The sequence below is a fragment of the Amblyraja radiata genome, chromosome 7 (genome assembly GCF_010909765.2).
Source record: "Amblyraja radiata isolate CabotCenter1 chromosome 7, sAmbRad1.1.pri, whole genome shotgun sequence".
Lineage (NCBI taxonomy): Eukaryota > Metazoa > Chordata > Chondrichthyes > Rajiformes > Rajidae > Amblyraja > Amblyraja radiata.
The window spans coordinates 29,095,166-29,118,958 of NC_045962.1; the positions used below are offsets into that span (position 1 = coordinate 29,095,166).

Genomic DNA, 23,793 nt, shown 5'->3' on the forward strand with positions numbered 1-23,793 from the left:
AGTACCAGAGACCCAAGTTCAATCCTGACCTCGGGTGCCGTTTGTGTGGAGTTCGTACGTTCTCCTCATGACTTATTGGTTCTCCTCATGTTGCTCTGGGTTACTCCCACATCCCAAAGATGTGCAGGTTTGTAGGTTACTTGACTTCTGTAAATTGTTCCTAGTGTGTAGGATAGAACCAGTGAACTAGTGATTGTTGGCCAGCGTGGACTTGGTGGGCCGCAGGGCCTGTTTCTACGCTGTATCACTAAACTAAATTAATCCTTTAACCAATTACTTTGACCAACCCCTCTGTAAATAAATAGATCATTCCTCTTTACTCTCATTAGTAGCCACTTAATTCCAAATGTCACCCTTCAGCTAACTTTGTCCCAACTTTACCTCATTGCTAAAACTTACCAGTCTTGACAACATCCCTATGAACCTCATTTGCACCCTCAACAATGTAGTAACATGGTTTCCATAATGAGCTGCGTTTACATGGAATTGTTTATAGTTTTGAAGCTCTGGTCTGAATTATATTGTTGAAAGCCCAGCTCTATGCTTCAACCAGTGAAGGAATGAATCCTGTATGTACATTTAACAACTTCATTGGCCTGTTTGTGGACATAAATTCCAGGTTGTTGAAGGAGGCAAGAGAGGAGAATGCTGGGGCCTTGACGGAGATCTTTGTATTCTCTTTAGCCACAGGCAAGGTCCCATAGGACTGGAGAATATCCAATGTTGGTCCTTTGTTTAAGAAGGACAATAGGTCGGCACTGGCACATCGGTAATGTTACTGCCTTACAGCGCCTGAGAACCAGGTTTGATCCTGACTGGAGATGCTGTTTGTATGCAATTTGCACACTCCCCCTGTGACTACATGGGTGCTCCGGTTTCCTTCCACATCCCAAAGATGTGTAGGGTTGTAGGTTAAGTGGCTTCTGTAAATTGTCCCGAGTGAAGGATAGAATGAGTGTACGGGTGATTGCTGGTCGACGTAGAGTCGGTGGGCAAAAGGGGCTGTTTTCATGCAGCATCTCTAAACTAAACTAACCTAAATAGAGATCATCCATCAGTGGTGTGGAAAATACAGACTATTTATAGAGAGCGTTATTAAGTGAGTGGTAGAACATCAGAGGGAGTTGATAGAATATGGTGAGGATAAAATGTGATGAGAGTGAGACTGATGTAAATATACGCTTATTGGTCAGAGCAGATTTACTGGGCCTGTTACTGTGCTGGATCAATCTACGAGTCTATGACCTCAAGGTCTTTAAAAAAAAAAATAGAGGTTGAAAATAGAGCACAGTTGTAAATGTGGTCTGCATTTGGCGACATTCAAATTCTTTCAACATACAATTCTACATTTCAGGAACATAGTGGAATGAATAACTTTCAATGAAGGACAAGTAGCACATAAAAAAAAAAAATTCTTTCTTGACGTTCTAATGAAATGTTTTGAATTGGGAGCAATCATTAAAAAAGAATGCTCTCTATAAATAGAGAGAGCTACTGTAATTACACATTCGGAGGGTATTTCTTTGCTGATCTATTTCAAAACAGTAGTTATGCACAGTTATTTCTAGCTACGAGTTCTCCGTGTGTTAATTTTGCATAAATTATGGGCAACATGGGTCTGCATTAGTTCTCTAGATCTCTATGGGTGAATGAATTTGGCTCACAAACATTAGAATGCTATGTCGTTAAATACACCAACAATTCTTCAGGTGCCAAAAGCCATCCAATGTGATCAGAGAACCTTGATAGATTTTATTAATCGTTCAACATTGCAGTTCAGCCTAATTCCGTTCTCCTCCAACACACATGGATTATCACCTTCCAGCAGGGGTCACTGAGTGATAAAGATTAACTTAAAACCTGCAATAATGTCTTTCCTCTCCTCTACTTTCCATTTCAACCTTGGAGCATTGACACCTATTATAGTGTCCTATCACTATCACACTTGGAATTAGTTAACTCAGCACAGATAAGGGATTGAACAATGTAGTTAATTAATTAATGAGAGTTTAATATTCCACTTCTGAGAGGTACATTGAAGTAAAAATCTTTAATTTGAAGGCATTCCTTTCAACGTACAAATGTCTTAAATAAGAAGTGGAATAGATAGCATTTTACAGTTAGCTGGGACCTTTAGTACGTCGTTAAGGAAGGAAACGACAAGTTGGAAATGACTTAACTGATACTGCCGCTTAATAGCTGGTAAATCCTGAAATGTTAATGGCTTAGCACTTAACAAGAAACCATATACAGTTCTGACCTTTGGTTCTGACAATGGAATAGTGAATCAGCTGCCAAAGCTGTAAGTTTTCTACATTGTCTGTAAAAACAAATAGCAGGGTATATTAAATGTGTGTGGGATGGATCTGTACATTTTTGGAAAAATAATGGCAAAGCAGAAACTTATACTCAGCATCTGGTAAGCTGCTTTTTCGGGGACTGTACAATATACTGTAATGGATGTGTTTATGATGATAATTATGACCACATTATTTTTTTTCTACTTTATTATAAATAACATCAGTATAAGTCACAGCCGATTGCTCCCAAAGGTCTCTCACTTTACAGAACGGCATTGACAGGGACTTGGTGAATATCATTTGCTTCTCACCTTGTACTTTTCCTTCTATAAATCCCACTCTCTATCACTCAAATCCCATATCTCTACCAAGCATGTTTCCCTTCTACTGTAGTGCCTGATATTCTGTGCCATTTACATTGTAACAAACTATCATTCCACATCAATTTCCAAAACTACACACATGACCAGTTCTGTAATCTTATCACTGGAACAATTGTTGGACGGGACAAAAAGTGTAGCAACCAGTAGTAAAACAGAAAACTCTGGAAGCACTCAGTAAAACAGGCAGCATCTGTGGACCTGATCAAAACACAAAGTGCTGGAGGAACTCAGCAGGGTCAGGCACCATCTGTGGAGAGAATGGACAGGTGACGTTTCGGGTTGTGTCCCTTCTTCAGACTGCTCCCCTCTGTGGACCTGAAATAGTAACTCTGCTTTTCCTTCCACAGATGTTGCCCAGCTATATTTTCGACATTTTCTACATTTATTTCACATTTCAAGCATTTGTAATTTTTTGATTTACAGTAATCAGTGCAAAAGATCAGGAGTTTAAACAAGGGGCATTGTTGAGAAGTAGTTCACTGCCCTTTGACCTTGGAACCTTTCAGATATGAGAATGCTTCAGATGCTTTCAGTCTGTCCTATCTTTCAGTCAATCTTCTTTTGCCTCTGCTTAGTTTTATCCTTCAACCTCAATCCTTAAAGAAAAGCAATTCAGTTCTTAAAATGCTCTTTAACTGAGCCCACCTGATTTCATTGGCTCAAGTGGCTGAAAATACCAGTGGTACTTTGAACCCCATGTGACCTTTCAGTTCTACCCTTGTTGGTGTCTCATGGTGGTTTGGACATTAGTTAACATTGCCTCCCCACACAGGTATTTAGATTTATTTGAGATCGTAGGCAATCCATGATTACTTGGAATGATTTAACAATAAATAGACAATCCATGCACCAGCAGTGACTGCACACAAAGGCTTCTTCAACACCTTATTCTCCAACTCATCTATTCTTTGAACCCTTTCTAATTGACTAGTTCTGCACCATATCCTGAAGTCATAACAAATCAAAAGTTCTTGTCATAAATAGAGAAACAGCTGTGCCTGTATAGTTTACATATTAGCTACACAATTCTTGAACTCTATATTCTTTAGTCAAGCTTCTCGTCGTGTCTTATTATTACATTTTACAATTCACAGACAACGGATCAGGATGGCCTTATTCGGTACTTCACTACTCTTAAAATTGTCATGATCACGATCATTGGAAAATAACCCCTAAAGAATGCTTTTTATTTCCATTTCTCGTAGGTGCTTTTGACCTACTTATGGACACTTCTTCCTTTGGAGAGAAAAGGTATCTCATATTTATTTAAGCTTTTCTGTAATTATGCCAGAATATAAGCAACAGTGGAAACTTTCAAAGATTGCTTTTGTTGTCCATTCTAGTTCTCTGAGGTTTGTCCACTTGCCTCAATCCATGATGTCCAATCCATTCTCTTGGACAGACTCTAATCCTTAGATGACTTCCTCCTTGCAGGTTGCAAAGGAACATTCCTTCAACTTTCAGAATAATTTTAGTTGTATGCTCCATTAATTCATTTTATTCACACTAGTTCAATTGCTGCAATATAAAGCTGTATGAAAGATAAACACATGGATATGCAGGGCTTGGAAGAATATGAGGCAGATGAGATTAGTTTATCTTGGCATCACGTTCGGCACAGACATTACGGGCCCAAGGCCCTGTGCTGCAGCTTTCTATGTTTTATGACTGTCAGCATTTTCACTTCATGTGAATGCATCTGAAGATGACTGAACTTTATTGCCTTCCCTCACAGTGGGAAACGTTGATTCTGCTGTGTGGGGATGTTCATGTCAAATTCTATCGTGTATTATGTTCTTTTTATTCATATGGCTGTCTGGTAATTCAAATCTCACTGTACCAATTGGTGCATGTGATAATAAATGTCTCTTGAACTCTTTGGTAATTATCAATTTTGCTGGAAAGCTTTATGTATAGGTATTAAACAATTGTGCAAAGTTGGGTCGTTACAAAAAAATTTTATTAGATATTTAATTATGACCCTAAATTTGTCTTTGTAAGTGTACTGTCTACTTTTGTATACTTTTGTAAACACTTTGGTGTGCAGTGAAGACTTGTTCAAAAGATTATGACTCATTTGTCTTCAGACACACAATTGGAGGGAATATTAGTGCGCTGGGATAAAACAGACACTGTATTTCAATACAATGAACGTTTTTATTACAGAGCCAGGCATTCAAGATTCTGTTATTACTCCATCATTACTAATTAGTGTAAATTCATAGTACTGAAAAGAATCTGCCTCAGATAATAGCAATGACCTGGATTCCACAGTAATTTTCCTGTCCATACTGTGGATTAAAACAAGAACACAAGACTTATTTCAAACACAAGTCTTCGAAATGTACTGATTTCTTCTGGATTTTGACAAAGTCACAGGAAATATGTTACCCCTGGAATTGGGTGTCTGGAGCTTTGAGTTACAGTCTCTAAGTAAGTTTTAGGCTTGATAAGGCCTAGGCTTTAGGTGTCCTTGAGACTCTTGAAAGGCGCCCATAAATAAAATGTATTATTATTATTATTAGGCTTAAGGCATATAAGGTGAGAGGGAAAGATTAAATAAGAAACTGAAGAGCAACCTTTTCACATAGAAGGTGCTGGGAATATGGAACCAGCTACCAGAGGAAGTAGTTGAGGCAAATACAATAACAACATTTACAACACATTTGGATGGATAGATGTATAGGAAAGGTTGACAGGGACGTGGGCCATTTATAGGCAAATTTCGATCATCATGGACTAGTTGGGTCGAAGGGCCTGTTGTATTACTCTGAGTACTTGCTCCACCTGTATGTTTGCTTTAAATATACTCAGTTCCCTTTGAACATCATTTCCCAATCTGTTCCCATTAATTAATTCACTTTTTTTCATAGTATTGAGTGTCGAAATTGGAAAGTCATGTTGCAGTTATATAAGATGTTGGTGAGGCCACATTTGGAGTATTGTTTTTAGTTTTGGGCACTATGTTATCGGAAAGGTGGTGTCAAGCTAGAAAGGGTGCAGAGATGATTTACAAGGATGTTGCCAGGATTCAAGGGACTGAGCTATAGGGAGAGGTTGAGCAGATTAGGATTATATTCCTTAGAGCACAGGAGGATGAGGGGTGATCTTATAGAGGTGTACAAAATCATGAGAGGAATAGATCAGGTAAATACAGAGTTCCTTGCCCCAGAGTTGGGAAATCGAGAACCAGAGGACATAAGTCCCTGAGGAGTGACCTTTTTACATGAAGGGTGATGGGTGCATGGAACTAGCTGCCGGAGGCGGTAGTTGAGGTATGTACTTTCGCAATGTTTAGGAAGCATTTACCCAGGCACTTGGATAGGATAGGTTTAGAGGGATATGGGCCAAGCACTGGCAGGTGGGACAGGTGTAGATAGGACATATTGGTTGGTGTGGGCAAGTTGGGCCGAAGGGCCTGTTTCCATGCTGTATGACCCTATGTGGTGGATAACTTCACATTTATCTACAAGTGACTACATCTGCTATATCTTTCTGCGCTCATTCTATTGATCTTAATCACCGTGGAAACTCTTTGCATCCTCATGATTACAATCCCACCTAGCTTCATAAACATTACAAAGTAGCTCTTCGTGGAGAAGGTGCAAGGCAGGCGATAGATCCTGCACTGTCGGAAACTCAAAGGCTCAAAAGATACGAGCTATGAAAATAATGGAAGGAAAAAGCTGTGGAATTCAAAGCCTTCTGCCAAAGCCCACCATTCTGGTTGCAGTTCTGCAAGACTTACAGTGAGGTCAGTGAATGCACTCTCAAATGTCACATTCAATCATGTATATCACTAGTTTCAGATATTGCTCAATGCACCATGCCCCTATCACTCAGTTGCCGACAGTCTCTCTCAATCTGATTTAAATCTCACCGTCGCTCCATGGTATCCTCATTTCTTTAGCCGAGCTTCAAAGCTCATAGTCTGAAGAAGTGTCTCAACCTGAAATGTCACCTATCCATGTTCCAGGGATGTGGTGGTGTGTAATCATAGTAGTAGCTAATCATGGATACAGGTATGGTTGCATGACATAGAAAATAGGTGCAGGAGTAGGCCATTCGGCCCCTTCAAGCCATTCAATATGATCATGGCTGATCATCCAAAATCAGTACCCCGTTCCTGCTTTCTCCATATTCCTTGATTCTGTTGGCCCTAAGAGCTCTAACCATCTCTCTCTTGAATACATCCAGTTAATTGTCCTCCACTGCCTTCTGAGACAGAGAATTCCACAGATTCACAACTCTCTGGGTGAAAAGGTTTTTCCTCATCTCAGTCTTAAATGGCCTACCTCTTATTCTTAAACTATGACCCCTGGTTCTGGGTTCCCCCAACATCAGGAACATTTTTCCTGCATCTAGCCTGTCCAATCCCTTAAGAATTGTATTTTTTTCTATAAGATCCCCCTCATCTTTCTAAATTCCAGGGAATATAAGTCCAGTCGATCCACTCTTTCATGATATGTCAGTCCCGCCATCCCGGGAATTAACCTGGTGAACCAACGCTGCACTCCCTTAATAGCAAGAATGTCCTTCCACAAATTAGGAGACCAAAACTGCACACAATACTCCAGGTGTGATCTCACCAGGGCCCTGTACAACTGCAGTAGGACCTCCTTGCTCCTATACTCAAAACCTCTCGCTATGAAGGCCAACAAGCCATTTGCTTTCTTCATTGCATGCTTACTTTCATCAAAGGACACCCAGGTCTCGTTGCACCACCCCTTTTCCTAATCTGCACCATTCAGATAATAATCTGCCTCCTTGTTCTTGCCACCAAAAGTGGATAACCTCACATTTATCCACATTATACTGCATCTGCCATGCATCTGCCCACTCACCCAACCTATCCAAGTCACCCTGCAGTCACATAGCATCCTCCTCGCAGCTCACACTGCCACCCAGCTTTGTGTCATCCTCAAACTTGGAGATGTTACATTTAATTCCTTTGTCTAAATCGTTAATATATATTGTAAATAACTGGAGTCCCAGCAATGAGCCTTGCGGCACCGCACTTGTCACTGCATCACATGACCTGATCCTCATGGAGAAGACACTGTCCAACACAATCAAAGAAGAGCCTGCCAAGACTGTGACCCATAATGGATCTGAAATCTTGGAATATCAATATACCTACTCCTCTCCTCACATTTGGTAGAGGCATAGAGCGATAGAGCATGGAAATAGGCCTTTTGGCTTAACGCCCATACTGAACAAGATGCCCCATGTACACCAGTCCCACCTGCCGATGTTTGGCCTATATCCATCCAAACCTTTCTTATCCATGTGGAGTATCAGACATTGGGGGAGATGGGAAGATGTGGCGAGTGGTGGGGTCACGTTGGAGGTGGCGAAAATGACGTAGGATTATCTGTTGTATGCGACGGCTGGTGGGGTGAAAGGTTTTTCAGACATTGGGGGAGATGGGAAGATGTGGCGAGTGGTTTTTCAGACATTGGGGAAGAAGGGTTTCGGCCCGAAACGTTACCTATTTTCTTCGCTCCATAGATGCTGCTGCACCCGCTGAGTTTCTCCAGCATTTTTGTGTACCTTTCTTTTCCATGTATCTGTCCAAAAGTCTTTTAAATGTTGTTGTTATAGTACCCGCCTCATCTACCTCCTCCGGCATTACAGCTTGTTCCATATAACTCCCGCTCCCTGATGAAAAAGTTGCCCCCTTGGGTTCCTATTACATTTTTCCCCTCTCACCTTAAACCTATGTCCTCTGGTTCTGGATTCCCCTTTCACACGATCTATTGCCCTCACAATCTTATACACCATTATACGATCACACCTCATCCTCTTGCGATCCAAGGAACAAAGTCCTAGCCTCGCCAACCTGCCTCTACATCTCAAACCCTCAAGTCTTGGCTACATCCTTGTAAATCTTCGCTTTACAATCCCACTGTTGTGGGACGTATCACTGATGGGGACGAGTCAGAGTATAGAAGAGAGATCGACCGACTGACCAAATGGTGCCAGCACAATAACCTGGCACTCAACACCAGCAAAACCAAGGAACAGATTGTGGACTTTGGAAGTGGCAGGATGGGGATCCACAGTCCCGTTTATATCAACGGGTCGATGGTGGAAAGGGTCAAGCGCTTCAAATTCCTGGGCGTGCACATCTCTGAAGATCTCTCCTGGTCCGAGAACACTGATGCAATTATAAAGAAAGCACATCAGCGCCTCTACTTCCTGAGAAGATTACGGAGAGTCGGTTTGTCAAGGAGGACTCTAACTTCTACAGGTGCACAGTGAAGAGCATGCTGACCGGTTGCATCATGGCTTGGTTCAGCAACTTGAGCACCCAGGAGCGGGAAAGACTACAAATAGTAGTAAACACTGCCCAGTCCATCATCGGTTCTGACCTCCCTACCATCGAGGTGATCTACCGCAGTCGTTGCCTAAAAAAGGCTGGCAGCATCATCAAGGACACACACCATCCTGGCCACACACTCATCTCCCCGCTACCTTCAGGTAGAAGGTACAGGAGCCCGAAGAGTGCAACGTCCAGGTTCAGAAACAGCACCTTCCCCACAGCCATCTTCCCCAACTCAACTCAAACAAAACTCTGAACATTAATAGCCCATTATCTATTTATTTGCACTTTATCTGTTTTATTTATTCATGTGTGTATATATTTATATAATGTTATATAGACACACTGATCTGTTCTGTATTCATGCCTTCTATATTCTGTTGTGCTGAAGCAAAGCAAGAATTCCATTGTCCTATCTGGGACACATGACAATAAACTCTCTTGAATCTTGTAAAATTCTAACAACATCCCTTCTATAGCAAGATGACCAAAACTGAACACAATACTCCAAATGCAGCCTCACCAATATCTTGTACAGCATCACCAATGTCTTGTTCCTTTCCCTTAATCTATTAATCTGTTTAAATGCCATATCCTACCAACTGCTTCAGCATTCAGATATTGCTCAATGCCCCAGAGTCCCATCAGCCATCTACCAAACATTTTCCCCATCCGTTCCCTTCATGTAACCATACATTTTCTTCTATTTCTTTTCAGAAAACCAGGAACTACAACTTTTCCAGATGTTGCAGGATTACTAAGGAGAGGATGCAGATGTAAGCACAATATGGAAGCTTAGATGGGGCATCTTGGTCTGCTGGGACAAGTTGAGTCGAAGCCCCTGATTCTGTGCTGCATGACTATATTGAATTCTATTTGTAGCTAATTTGATATCACTAGCACACTGTATCATGCTGTCTTGCAGTTTCTGTCAACCAGAGAAAATTGAAATTCTCCCATTTCTGACTTTCGTCAGAGCAGCTTTCAATTTACTTCAATTTACAACAGCATTTGAAAAATGTATAGGATCCTCCTATAATAATGTCTGTGAAAAAGAGGACTGCAAACTTGGCAAATATACTGGAGTACAGTAAATTTTGATCTCAAGGCCAAAAAGCATGTTATTCTTAAGCAATTTTTCATTATGATTATGGGCTTTAGGGTGCGTTATAAATGTTAGCCACATCAACATATATAAACAGGAGATAAGTGTTTCAATACCTCAAACAAGGAATTTGTGATGAAATTTCCCCTCCAGGAGACCGCTGGCATTTTGCTGATCCTTTAATTCTGTCATGAGTGAAGTTCTGTCGATTTTTGTTGTTATCCCAACATCCATCTCAGAACGATACTTAAATGTGAGTATTATATTCATGAAATATAGATGATATTTGCTGTTCCTGCAATTCTGCTTTTGCACTTCCAGTGATTGTTGATAAGTAGAATCATTCTCAAGGTTGTCAAGCTACAGCTGAATTGATGAACCTGAATGTACAGAGAGGAGAGGATAATGAAGCATGATAAGATTACATTTTCTTCACGGTGTGATTATTGAAGACCTATGATCTGTCACAACAGAGATATATGAAACTATGAATTGTTTCAGCCTCTATATTCTGGATATGTTTTAAGTTACACTTTTGTTCCATTCATCCTCGTTGAAGTTATATAAAAGTAATAGCAACAGAAAAAAATGTGACATTAATTTATTTTGCATGGACACAAGCATAAAGCTGGAAACTGTCAGAAGAGGTAGCAATAGTGATTTTTTTTAATTCAAGGGAGCAAGTGGGAGTTGGCAATTTCCCTCCACCAAGGCGTTGGCTGGTACAGTAGAAGCATACCAAGCACCTCAATCATCAGTGATAAAATTAAAACAGACAAGTTACTATAAATAATTTTGGATCATTCATTTCAATTGTGCCTTTTATCCCGCTTATTGAAAGGCAGGCAAAACATTGATAACATTTAGTTTCAATCACAATTTTTAATAACAATTTTATCATATTTTTCTTATTCAGATTTGTTATCATGAATATGATATCATCAATTTTATATTACAAATGTGGCAGATCCTCACCATGTTATTAAAAGGTTTAAGATTTATTTACTGAATCTCTGATGGGAACACTCAATCACTGTTTAATGAATAATCTGACAAAAAAATTAACATACTTGTCAAGAACATCATTTTGTTGTGAATTCATATTGGATGCTTATATATTAGCTTAATCTCATTTAAGCTTATGCAAATTGGCCTAACATGCTGAGCACTTTAGCAAATCAAATGGATAGTGTGAGATACAAATTACCGTTTTCCTTTGTAAAATCTCGAAGTGTGATCATTATACGTAGTTAAAGTCATTCATAATTACCTTCATAGTGCAATTTATAGGATAGTACTAGACTAAGTGGGACCCGTTGGGTCCCTGTAACACGGGAGGCCTAGTCCCCCAACGGAACCCGTTCCCCAATGCAATATTCCACCACTAACGCGTTCCCCCAATGCAACCCGTTCCATTCCACCACTCACGCATAGCCCCCAACTGCGCAGGCACGGCTCATTTCCCCTCATTCCCCAGCACTCCCTCCCCTCCTCTTCACCCTCCCTCTTCTTTCCCCGCCCCCAATCCCTCCCTCACCTCTCCCTCCCTCTCCTTTCCCCTACCCTGTCACTCCCTCCCTCCATAACTCCTCTCCCCCACCTCACCTCTCCCTATCCCCCCCACTATCCCTCCTGACATCCCCCACCGCCCTCCTCTCCCCCTATTCCCCACCTCTCCCCCTTTTCCCTCTCCTCCCCCTCTCCCTCCCTACCACCTCAATCCCCCCACTTTCCCTCCTCACCTCTCCCTCCCTCTCCTTTCCCCAACCCTCAGTCACTCCCTCCCGCCATCTATAAAAAGCAGCATCTGCAGTTCCTTCCTCCACAGGTTATTCATTGTTAGCTGTGGTTTAGATCCCGTTGACTTGACGATTGGACCAGTTTGCATTGTGTGTGTGTGTGTTACTCAAACTCCGCACCAACTGCTCAGCCACCCTGCAACCCGACTCTCTCTCCCTCCCTATGCCCACTCTGGCTCAGCCGCCGCTCGGCCCATCCCCGTCCTGTCCGATCGCCCACTGCTGCCACTCGGCCCGTCCCCTCCCTGCCCACCCGCCGACCTGCCTGCCTGCTCGCTGCTGCCGCTGGGCCGCGGGAGGGGAGGACGGAGTTGGTGTTCGTCACGGTGGTGGGGGAGATGATAGACAAGTGACTGTGAGGAGGGGAGAGAGGAGTTTGGGAGTGAGGCAGGACAGGACGCCGCCGGTGGGACAGGAAGGGGCATCGCCATCCTGGCCGTGACATTGACAGAAGAGACCAATCTGCGTGGCGTTGACTGAAAGAATCTGCGCAAGCGTGTTTTTTAAGACTTTAAACCTTGATAACTTTTACAATATACCACCGATTGGAACAAAACGTGTTGCACTCGCAGCATAGGAGAACGGTGAGTAACCTGGTGAAAAATCGTAGCGCTATCGCGTACCATTTTTGCGCAAATTGAAAAACCCCGCAAACTATAGATAGAAGAAGATAGATTCGTTTATAAACAAATGACTTTATATTGTTTCCTTGTACCAGATCACCCCATTTAGGGCTCCCATGTCTTGCTACACTTAGTTATATTTTCCATGGTCATTCCCACCTTTCTCTTCTGACATCTGTGCCAAAAAATACATTTATATGGTACTGTATCTTTTAGTGATTCACGTTGATATGTTTGCTATTCATTTCAGTTACTTTATGAAAGGTACTTTATGAGAGGGAGAGGAGGGCGGTGGGGGAGGTCAGGAGGGATAGTGGGGGGGATAGGGAGAGGTGAGGTGGGGGATAGAGGGATAGGAGGGGGGTAGGGAGGGGAGAGGAGTTATGGAGGGAGGGAGTGACAGGGTAGGGGAAGCTTGGTCAGATCTTTTTATTGTTTCAAGCCTCCTGAATATTTGGTTACATTAATACAATAGAGCTACTGGGAGATAGCTACATTTGAATTTGGTGATATATGGAATGTGTATAATTTACATTATTATATAAATGTGCAATATTTGTATTCTACGTTCCTCTTGTGGTCAAGCTCAAAGCTGTCAGCTGGCACTTTTTGATTATCTGGATCAATAGGAGGACAAGCACAAATTAATGGTTTCTGACTACCTTTTGTTCTTAGACTCATCCTGAAGAAGGTTCCTTGGTTGTTTGAAAATACACTAATATTTCAGAAGCTGAGAGGTGATAACTTGAAGAATTTAACTCGTGTTAAAATACCATGGTTCAGAAATGGAAAATTCAGAAAGAATCTGCTCAGAGAAAAAGGGAGTAAATGGTTCAAGATTACATTTCATTATCAATGATCAAATATAATATTTCTGATTTGCAGAAGTGGTCAGCATGTTAGCAATCCAATTTCCATAAGATCAAACGATTTTGATCTAAAATATCTAACTGTATTTACTTTGAATTTACAACATGTGCCAATTTTAATCAAACGAGCTACAATAATTCAGGATTGGTAACAGATACCAAAGACATGATGGAGTTCATAAGCTCTCGGAGCATAATTAGGCCATTCGGATCATCAAGTCTACTCTGCCATTTAATCATGGCTGATCTATCTTTCCCTCTCACCCCATTCTCCTGCCCGCCCCATAACCCAACACCCATACTAATCAAGAATCTGTTAATCCTGCCTCCACACCTGTCTGTGGCAATGAAGTCCACAGATTCACCACCCACTGACTAAATACATTTCTAAATGTATGTCCATTTATTCTGAGACTATGGTCTAGACTCTCCCACTAATGGAAACATCCTCTCTACATTCACTCTGTACAGGCCTTTCACTGTACGGTAAGTACAATGAGGTCCCTCCTCATCCTTCTAAACACATGAATCCTTCTAAACTCATGAATCACATCCCAAAGTTTTAAAAGAGGTTATGATTGGGTGGTAACAAAAATGACTCCACTATATAAGGAGGGAGAGAGAGTAAAGGATGACAGCGAGCAACTCTTAGACATATTAGTCTAATGTCAATAGTAGGAAAGATGCTGGAATTTACAGCGATGTGATGACAGAACAGAAAATTATAGGATAAAGCAAAGCACCTTGGAGTTATGAAAGGAAAATTATGTTTGATTAATCTGGAGTTCTTTGAGGATGTGATTAGTAGGACCAGAAATTTGGTGTCTTTGGATTTTCAGACAACTTTTGATAAAGCCTCCACACAGAATGTTGGTCGAGGTAAAGTACATGGAATTTAAGATAATGTAATAACACAGATCTAGATGTAATAAAAGGCAACTGTGAAAGAGCTAATAGTCAAAGCTAATATAGTTTACAAAATGGAGTTGTTCTTCTACAAAAGCATGGTCTAGTAGAACAAAAGAAAGGCCAAGTGTGATTGACTTTGCAAATTATATGAACACAATATGGAGGACAGGTTGTCTTTTTAATAAAGACATTAAGATGGAAACCTGCGTAATAACGTGCTCTTTCAAGGCCATAAAGAAGCCAAGATTGAAAAAAATAGCTGACGCTCCAGAGATAAGTAATAACCTGTTATTGGATGAGCTTGATTTGGACCCAGCTTTTCCTATATTCTGAAAGGCTATAGAATCTTTCAGTCGTGCCTGATTCAGACTTGGTAGGAGTGTTTTACTGATAAGAAAAATGTATAATTGCGGTAACTTTCCTTTGTTCTGTGAGTGGAGCCCGAAAAGCACTGAGCAACGTTTGTGTTCATTGTAGATCTTGCCACTCCCGTCTGGCGAATCAATTATAGATTGCCATGGTTTACCTTTAACAATTTTGTTGCTATCTGCTTTTTTAAGAGATGAACTTTGACAACTGCAGATGCTGGTTTATGTCAAAGATAGACACAGAATGCTGGAGTAACTCAGCGGGTCAGTGTAGATTAACTATATTAGCCTACCTTTACTCTATCTATCACCACACATATTATGCATGCTGCACATTCCATATGTAGTCCAGTCTGGATCTTCATCCCTACCCCGGACTATTGATAACGGTACTTCACCATCTCACGGTCAGACTTGATGCTGACTACGGAGATGATAGCATGTAATGTTTCATCCGCTTGTGTTACAACAAAGGATTATGAGTCGGTACTCCTGTGTACAGGTCTCATTACACAACATGGTTTCAGAAGTGGGATACAAACCCACGCCTCCAGAGCTCAGATAAGGAGAGGACATTGCAACGAGCTCCTGTCGAGTTTAGCAATAACATTCGCTCCATTAATGAGGAGGGTGACCATGGGACCTCGGTGTTTACAAAACAATTCCAACAAGGAATGTATGTTGATACTCAGTCCATCGATAACAGGCAGCACAGCCTCGTTAGGCAGCAGGATTGCTCTAGGAGTTACGTGGGAAGGTTCTGGCTGTAGCAGGTACACAGATTGCTTTGTCTCAACTCTGTTCTCACGCAAGCGACAGCAGCGGATGAAGTGATTTCTGCGTTTACAGTAATAGCAAATGTTTCCAAAAGCAGGGCATTGTTCACGAATGCCAACATGCGAACCTCCACAGTTCCCACATTTATTGATGAATCAGGCATTGGGTCTGCCGGGCACTTCTGAAGGGTGGCGCTGAGCCTGGTAAAATGTGCCAGCAACATTTACATCATAAGCAGAATGTGGATCTGGTCCCAGAGATTTAGTGTGAGAGTCTGTCAACTCTGTAATATGGTAGATGGCACTTTGCATCAAAAAAGATGGTATGACAAAGTGAGCAGACCATTTCCACCACTAGCCAAGGGACAAGTGGTCCGTCTACAAACAGAAACGGGTCACGACCGCCTCGGTGGAATATCTGGAACTGCTCCCGAACCACGTTCATATCTGGTCAATGCTGATGGCAGCACCTACAGATGTAATAGACAGTATATCCTGCCTGTGAGTGAACCAGCACTATCTCCGTATCATCCTGACCTTGCAAGCATAATTCCATCCCCATCCAACAGCCCCGGCCCGATCATACCACCGTTGCCTGCCACTCCTGATCTGATCGCCTCACCTACGACCCCTGCCAAGGTCTCCAGGTTAGCCGCCGGCGATGCTGCTTCATTCTCCTGCTCCAGTTCTACCACCGATCTCATGTCCGGCGAAGGGAGGAAATGCAGGACTGTACAGTACACATGCAGGTCGCACCTGCAAGCCTAACCCGAAGTACCAGGATTACGTTTGAACTGCCTTTGGTGTTATTCTCTTAAGCTTACTTATTCTTAGCACGTAACCAGTGCCGCATATATTTTGCATGTTGTGGTGTATTCTTAACATTTGATTATCATATCTATTTTATTATGGGTTAATTCCTGAAGAGAAAGGATGTAGATTAACTATATTAGCCTACCTCTACTATATCTATCACCACACATATTATGCATGCTGCACATTTCATATGTAGTCCAGTCTGGATCTTCATCCCTACCCCGGCCTATTGATAACAGCACTTCACCATCTCACGGTCAGACTTGATGCTGACTACGGAGACGATAGCATGTAATGTTTCCTCCGCTTGTGTTACAATAAAGGACTATGAGTTGTTACTCCTGTGTACAGGTCTCATTACACAACAGTCAGGCAGCATTTTTGGAGAAAATGGAGAGGTGGCGTTTCGGTTCAGGACCCTTCTTCAGACTGATTGTAGTAGGGAGAGTGTGTGGGGGGGGGGGGGGGTAAACTGTGTGAAGGGAACAAATAGGACAAATTGGGGTTGGCAATAGATCACCTCAGGCAAGGAGGTTCCCTGATAGGCTGAGACAGATGTGAGCCCGAGGGATACACAGATACAGTTTGAAACTATGTATCCTTCTTGGGCTCACACTGGCTCTAACCAACAGTCAGCCTATCACGGAACTGCCTTGCTGGGCTGGATTTTAAGCAGGGGATGGAGGCATGTGGATTATGTGCAGGTAGATAAATGATGGCCTTGGCATTGTGTTTGACACAGTCACCGTGGCCCATTGGGCCTCTTCTTTGTACTGTTCTATGTTTTATGATTGAATGAAAGGTACAGAGTGGAAACGGGTCCTTTAGCCAACAGAGTAAACGTCGCCTATTCCTTCGCTCCATAGATGCTGCCTCACCCGCTGAGTTTCTCCAGCATTTTTGTCTACATTCGATTTTTCCAGCATCTGCAGTTCTTTCTAAAACACCACGACAACCATCGATCACCTATTCACACAAGGTCTATGTTATCCTACTTTTACATCCACTCCCATACACACTGCAGGCAATTTACAGAGGCCAATTAACCCACACGTCTTTGCAATGTGGTAGGAAACTGGAGCACCCATGGGGAAATCCACGCGGTCACAGGGAGAAGATGCTAACTTCACACCACAACACCTGAGCTCAAACCGAGGTCTCTGGCACTGTTTGGCAGCAGCTCTGCCAGCTGTGTGACTGTGCTGGATATTGTCTTCTACCTCAGACACATGAAATATGCAGTAGTTTGAAGTTATCTTCTGGCCACATGGCTGATGGTAAAAACTGCAAAGCAGTAAAACTTTTATTGAACTTTGCAACATCTTCATCTTGTGGATCTTCATAAAGTAAGCAACCTGATTACGTTTAAGTCTTCACCTACTTAAAGCAATAATTATGAGTTTTAAGAACATTTTTCTGATCCATTTTTTCAACTAAATCGCAAAACTGTGCATTCAACATTTTACATGCCTAATTCAACGTTTTAGTTTAATTGGGTGCTCAAATAAGACTAAAGACGTCTGATAAGATCCATTCCAATGTAAAATAGCCAAGGTGTCTGCCGGCTGCGTTCCATAGTAATGTGGACATTTTTGTTAAAACCACCAAAGTTATTTTTACACAAAGTTATTTCTTCCAGTTTACAGTAGCGTAGGCTAATTCTTTGTCGATCTAAAAGACTCATCAGTTTCTGGTTAATTATTAAAACTATGCTGAAAGAGTTCACCTGGCAGACAGCCGCTGTGGGCGACCATGTGGAAAAGACAGGTTGCATGTAAACTCAACCTCACGTCGGTACTCTTCCGTCCTGAAGGAGTTCTTCAGAGAACTCGTCCCGGGAAGGGATGACCACAGCCTCGGAGGCGCGCCCGGTGCACGCGCGCCGCGCCTGGGTGTCCGCGTGCGTTTTGTTGTGAAGAGTCTGGATGGAAAGTGAGCAATAACCCAACTACTGAAACATTCTTTATTCTGCGAGCAATTGTTTGTTGACAATTCAAAGCTGAGAAAGTTACGGGCACGAAACTGCCAGAAGAGGGTAAGTTGAATGTGATAATTAATTTGGATTGCTATTATGAGGGGTTTTTTTGGTGGGTGATCTGTTTAGATCGGTTCACCCCAAGCAGCGACCTCCACTTAATCAAAGCAAACATCAGTGGCGCAGTTGGGAGAGGCGCTGCCTCACAGCGACAGAGACCCGGGTTTGATCCTGACATCGGGTGTTGTATGTGTGGAGGTGGTTGCGCGTTTTCCTTGTGACGCCGTGGGTTTCCCCCGGGTGCTCCGGTTTCCTTCCACATCCCAAAGATGCGCGGGTTTTGTAGGTTAATTGGCCTCTAAATTTGACAGTGTGTCGGGTGCAGGGACGTGCGGTCAGGGGAGGCAGAGCCTCACCTGTCATGCTCCCAATGAAAATAGCTGTTAAGAAAAGTAAAGAAAAATAATAATGAAATAAAATAAATATAAAGATGTTTCCACTGATCTGTGTTATAAGTAATTTCTATATGAATCTAATCATTTTTTATAGTAAAAATCGCAAACTTTGCGCAGCTCGGCTGCAAACACATGGAGAGATGAGAGGTGAGGCAGCGGCGAGCTGAGCCTCCCCTCTGATTGCGCAACCCATTAGAAACTGCATGGAGCACGGGCAATAAGTGTGTGCCTGTTACTATCTCTATGTATGTCACCAAAGTAATGCGTGTAAACCCCTTCATTACATGTCCTCACCTTCCATAGTCCAGGTAACATATAAAGATATTAAATTTGTGCTTGCTGGTCTCACATAAAACTGCAATGAAAAAGCTCCTGGGGAGGCAGCGATCACATCTGCCTCACAAGGGGGCATGTCTTGAGGCCAGTGGAGGAAGAGCGAGCGTCAATTACGTAGACTCCGCCCACGTAATTGACATTGCCTCGCTCTCCTTCCACGTTAGCGAGCTTCAGCAGCGGAGGCGCAGACCAAAGATCATGGAGCAGAACAAGATACGCCACTTGGGAAGGTAGACTTTGTCGGTACATTAGAAAGTTATTAGATTTTTCAAAAATAGATCTATACTTATCACAATAATAAAGTCATCAATGTTTGTATTTCTGTACATTTTTGTTTAGTTCATGTAAGGTAGGAGTCTCCAAAATTTGGCCCAAGGGACACATCAGGCCCACCACCTGATTTTTCAAGCTCCTACTCGAGTCGGGAACGCGGCGGCCCGGGGCTGCTCTTAGTGTTGTTACCAGTTAGATTCCTCGAATTGTCAGAGCCGAGACATCACTGGGCCGCCGTGAAGAAGGGTGCAATGGTGCAATGGGGGGTTCGGCGGAGGCCAGAATGGGACAGCTGCGGGTTATAAAGTGCCATCGTTCCTCTCTCCCTTCTCTCTCTCCCCATTCTCTCTCTCCTATTTAAGGGCCTATTTACATTATGTATGTTTAAACTAAAACTAAATATCCCATATACTCCCCCTTCTCCCACCCCTTCTGAGGATTCTCATTACAAAACCCAGCTAGTTTGAGAGGGGCAAAGTTTAAAGGACACTTGTGAGGGAAATATTTTTCCACAGAGGGTGGTGCGACTGGAATGCACTGCCAACCCCTGGCAGATGTGAAAGTGGCGTTTAAACGGCTTGTGGACAGGCATGTTGATGTGCAGGGAATGGAGGGGTATGGCTATGTGCAGGCAGAGAAGATTAGATTAACCTGGCATGTTTGGCACTGATATTGTGGGCTGAAGGGCCTGTGTTGTTTTGTTCTATGGGAGCATTTGGGTAACAATGTGCCAGAGACAAAAGCAATAAATGCTGGAGATGTGCTGTAGATTAGGCTGTGCCTAATCATGTGCCTGTGGGAGGTAATAATTGAAAGAGATGAATGAGATTAGTATTTGCAAAATTTCACAAAATGCTGGAGTAACTCAGCAGGTCAAGCAGCATCTCTGGAGAACATGGCTAGGTAACATTTTGGGTCAAGACCCTTCTTCAGACTGCAAGTTGAGTTTGCACTTATAGTACAAGTTAAACTCTTGCATGAATTTAAAATTGGTATTCATTGGCATGACGATTCTGTAAATTTTGCGAACCGCACTGAGACAGAAATGTATGGAGGAAAATGCTGCTATTTCTTCCTCCAAGTTGAATGTTGTACATTGTGCCTAAAGAAGGGTCCTCACGTGAAACGTCACCTATCCATGTTCTCCAGATGCTTTATGTCCTTTTATGCACATTATTTCTACAGGTTTCTCGAGTGTTAAAATATTTTATTGTAATTTACTTTCTTCCCCCCAGGTGTCCTATAATCCAGTCTTTTTGTTTTCCTCGGTATTTCTGTGTCTAAACTTTGGTTCATCTCATTTCTTTAGCTGTCTTTAGGGTCTACTATGAAATATTCAGTTCAAGCAAATTTGGGACTATGTTATTGGTGACCAGGCCTAGCAGGTCTGGTGATTTTGGGCTAGTGAAGAGGTAGCTTTTAGTTTTAGATGTTGTGGAGGCATTACTGGTGATTTTCCATTGTGATCAGATTTGCTTTCTCGTGGTCCAGCTGTGGCTTGTGATTTGCTTCATCTCTATCTGTTTTTTACCAAGACCATTGGGGCACATCTGAGAATGGAACCAGCCCATGAAGGGAGGAAGTAAAGTTGGCTAGATGGGGCTTTTCCCCGAACACATAATAAATAACTAATACTGCTCAGCTTATAGTGCCTTTATCCCAAATCTTCAAGATATTTCAAACTGGTTATATACTAATAATGTAAAATGACAGTACTGAAGTTTCATATCGGCATTTTGTTTACAGACATTGACTCTTAAATTAAGTCACTAATTCTTCCTTATCCATAGTATCCATGCAAATCCCAAATCATGTTCTGCTGTACCTTCTGACTTCAGCTAACCTCAGTCTACATGCCATCATCCCACAAACATTTGTTCTTAATATTTTCAAGTCAGGCCTGCTTGGCTTTACGAAGGTCTCAATGCAAATTCTTGTTCCAGTTTATATTTCTGCTACTTGTCCATGTAACTTGCACTTCATCTGGCATATTAATTGTTGTGATTCTCAATTTACAAGGAATTCAACTTGAAGATGGAGTTCCTGGAGTTTCAAGTTGTTTTAGTGTTACAAAGGGAAGGCAAATTATCTATCGTCTACTGTATTGGTATAAGTTCAGTGGTAGTGCTTATTCTTCTGAGGCAGAGGTTTGTAGGTTCAATTTGCACTCTACATTTCACAACATAGTCGAGGCTTCCAGTCTTGGTGTTAAGGGATTGGTGTAGTGTGACATGCCACCTTTCAGACATAGCTATTAAGTGTTGCACCATTGGACCTCATTGGGCATCAAATAATCTATGGCACAACTCAAATGGCAGAAGAATTCTACTGAGTCCTTACTCTTTAAACAACGCATACTTTTTGGATACATGGAACATGCTGATTCAATATTTTTAAGATGTCTTCTTTTTCCTTAATCATAGCTTCCTCTCTACTGTTGTTATAGAGTTCTCAATGGCATTTCTGTTTCCTGCAGTCCTATTCCTAACAACACTCCTCCCAGCTAAAACACAGCTAGGGTTTTCATAGTCCTCATTTTTCACACCCACCAGTGTCTATGTTCAATCGAAGATAGACACAAAATGTTGGAGTAATTCAGTCGGTTGGGCAGTATCTCTGGAGAAAAGGAATAGGTAAAATTTTGGGTTGGAACCCTTCTTCACCTATTCATTTTCTCCAGAAATGCTGACTGACTCGCTGAGTTACTTCAGCATTTTGCGTCAATCTTCAGCGTAAACCAGCATCTGCAGTTCCTTCCTGCACTCTAGGTTCAACTGATTTCCCTTCATAATTTCATCCACCGAGAATATACCAACACCACAGGGATCTTCACCTCCCATGTTCTTTGTGCATTTTGAAGGGACTGTTTGCTCTGTAACATGCCAGTTTGTTCTTCCATTTTCACTGAATATTTCCTTTCTTGCACCATTTTCTTGCATGACCATGGCAGGTGCAATGTATGTCCTTTTACTTCTTCCCTTCCAAACATGCATGAACCCAACAGGTGAGGCAACAATCCGCCAGCATTACATCGAATTTCGTCTACAGTATTCTGTGCTCTCAGAATGATCTTTTCTGCACTGGAGAATCCAAACATGGGTTGAGTGGTGACAGGAGACTGCAAATGCTGGAATTTGGAGCTCAGCAGATCAGGTCATATCTGTTGAGGGAATCGTACAGTCGACGTTTTGAGTCGACCTTTACAGATAACATCTGTTCAGTCTGCAAGAGCAGCCATGAGCAACCAATCATCCATGATTTTAATTTTCTGCCTCACTCCTACTCTAACGAATCTGTGTTCAGCCTCCTACATTACTCCAACAATGTAAGCTGGAGGAAAAACACCTCATCTTTCACATTTGTATTGAAAACCATTGGACTAAACACGGAAAATAGGTGCAGGAGTAGGCCATTCGGCCCATATAGCCGGCACCGCCATTCAATATGATCATAGCTGATCATCCAAAATCAGTACCACATTCCTGCTTTCTCCCCATATCCCTTGATTCTGAGCTATATCTAACACTCTCTTGAATACGTCTATCTAACTCTCTCTTGAATATGTTATTCCCTTTATACTAAATGTTATTCCCATTATCATGTATTGACACTGTGGATGGCTCGATTGTAATCATGCATTGTCTTACCTCTGACGTAAGCACGCAACAAAAGCGTTTCACAGTATCTCGGTGCACGTGACAATAAGCTAAACTAAACTTAATATTAAATTTAATAATTTCAGGTAACCATTTCCTATTTTTCGTAGCAGATGTGACGGTGCCTTTTTCCTAACTAGAGTAACTTTGGTCTGCACCTCTGAAGAAGGGTCTCGACCCGAAACATCACCCATTCCTTCTCTCCAGAGATGCTCCCTGTCCCGCTGAGTTACTCCAGTTTTTTGTGCCTATCATTTCCTTTGTTCTCCCCATCGTTTTCATTGTTTTCTCTCTTTTCCGGGTCTGATGTAAGCTCCTTGACCTGAAACATTATTCTCTTTTGATTAGTTTAGTTTATTATTGTCCCATGTACCGAGATACATACAAGTGAAAAGATTTTTGTTGTGTGCTATCCCATCAAAGAAAAGATTATACATAGCTGTTCTTTGACCTACTGAGTGCTTTTTATCACTTTCTTCTTTTTGTGTGTGACCTAAAATGAGCTAATTGCTTTGTGTGATTACAGGAGATAACTATCCACCATGTACTTAATTTTAAAGAAGGGCCTGAGTTCATAAGTATTTTATAAACTTTTGGAATTTTCTCACGTCAAGAGAAACATTGCAAAATTTACAGTTAATTTTTCAAAATGTTTGTAAATTTCTATATTGCAATGTATTTATTCTTGAGACTTGCTGTAGTGTTTTTCTATAGAAGGCGAGTTGGGGTAGTAGAGAACAAATATCGTGCAACACAAAGTGCTGGAGTAACTTAGCAGGTCAGGCAGCACTCTGGAGGAGATGAATAGACAACAGACTGGGTCTC

The 23,793-nt window shown here is 42.0% G+C and overlaps 1 protein-coding gene across 1 annotated transcript in view; it reads left to right on the forward strand.

Annotated features, from left to right (window-relative positions):
• Nucleotides 1-18,205: 18,205 nt before the first annotated feature.
• Nucleotides 18,206-23,793, forward strand: part of myo3b (myosin IIIB) — a 398,335-nt gene continuing 392,747 nt past the window's right edge. Inside the window, exon 1 of the mRNA XM_033024000.1 lies at nucleotides 18,206-18,308. The gene's annotated coding sequence lies outside the window, so the exon portion shown is untranslated. The remainder of the gene's footprint in view (nucleotides 18,309-23,793) is intronic.